We start from the raw sequence: 1710 nt of genomic DNA, 5'->3' as shown, positions 1-1710 counted from the left end.
ATAGAATATTTGTTTTTCTCTTTCTGACTTATTTCACTCTGTATGACAGTCTCTAGGCCCATCCATGTCTCTACAAATGGCCTAATTTCAAACATTTTCATGGCTGACTAATATTCCATTGTATATATATGTACCACTTCTTCTTTATCCATTCCTCTGTTGACAAATATTTAGGTTGTTTCTGTGTCCTAGCTATTGTAAATAGTGCTGCAATGAACATTGGTGTGCATGTGTCTTTTTGAATTATGGTTTTCTCTGGGTATATGAGCAGTAGTGGGATTTCTGGGTTACATGGTAGTTCTATTTTTAGTTTCCTTTTTTTTTTTTTTTAAGAAACCCCCATACTGTCCCCCATAGTAGCTATGCAAGAGATTTCCCTTTCCTCCACACCTGCTCCGGCATTTATTTTTTGTAGATTTTGTGATGGTGGCCATTATGACCCACGTGAGGTGATACCTCTTTGTAGTTTTGATTTGCATTTCTCTAATAATTAGTGATGTTGAAAATATTTTCATGTGTTTGTTGTCCATCTGTATGATTCTTTGGAGAAATGTCTGTTTAGGTATTCTGCCCACTTTTTTGATTTTCTTTTTTTTTCATATTGAGCTGCATGAGCGGTTTGTACATTTTGGAGATTAATCCTTTGTTGATTCACTGGCAAATATTTTCTCCCATTTGATGCTTATATTTTTCTCTTGTTTATGGCTTCCTTTGCTGTGCAAATGCTTTTAAGTTCCATTAGGTCCTGTTTGTTTATTATCATTTTTATCCTCCTTACTCTAGGAAGTGGATCAAAAATGATCCTGATGGGATTTATGTCAAAGAGTTTTCTGCGTATGTTTTCCTCTAAAAGTTTTATAGTGTCTGGTGTTATACTTAGGTTGAAGAGGAAAGTTAGAAACTTACACTCAGCTAAAAAAAACTCCATGCTTGTTTTGCTTTTGTGAAATATGCTTGCTGGGCGGAGAAAAACAGAAAAACAGGATAACCTAACAATTCAATGTAACTTTAAGATGTATTGCTAAAAAATGGAATGTTCTGCACCTGCTCTTGTAAGTTTCTGTTAGGAAACCTCCATGCTCTGTAAACATGTGCACTATAAAAGTAAAGCTCACCCTAAGCTTGGGGCCCAGAATTTTGGATCGTTAGCTCATCTGGCACCACTGGCTTAATAAATCTGAATTCTCCAACCCTCCAAGTGTGGTGCTTGATTTCTTGACAGACCAATTTCTGCAACATTTCTGGAGGCTGCAGCAAGATTCCAACCACGCCAGCCCCTTGAGCTGCCAGACCAGTGGCTCAGCTGAGTCAGAGTGAAGGAGCTCCGAGATGAACGAGGAGCTGCACTACTTGACAGTATTCCGGATTGTCTTTCAGAGCAGTGCTCTGACTCTCCAGATGGCTGGGCCCTGACAGGACTCGTTGGAGGGAAGGGACCAACTCACCAGGAATTGCCACAGGATCAGGTAAGGGCCCAGGGCACTGAACCCAGTCAGGTCCCGTCTCCGGATGGAAGAGGAGCTTGATCACCGGATGGAAGAGGAGCTTCAGTAAGAAGACCACTAGTTAGGGACCTTCCCAGAGCGGGGAGGCACCCACCAGTTAGGGACCTTCTCAGAGGGAGGAGGCATTGTGATAAACTCTGGTGTGAATGTGTGTGTGAGTAAGTGCCCTGGTTCATCCTCGTTCCAGGGCAACTGTGTGGCTCCA

This window comes from Hippopotamus amphibius, chromosome 15 (genome assembly GCF_030028045.1).
Source record: "Hippopotamus amphibius kiboko isolate mHipAmp2 chromosome 15, mHipAmp2.hap2, whole genome shotgun sequence".
In the NCBI taxonomy this organism is placed as follows: Eukaryota; Metazoa; Chordata; class Mammalia; order Artiodactyla; family Hippopotamidae; genus Hippopotamus; species Hippopotamus amphibius.
Note: the sequence above shows the minus strand (reverse complement) of the source record.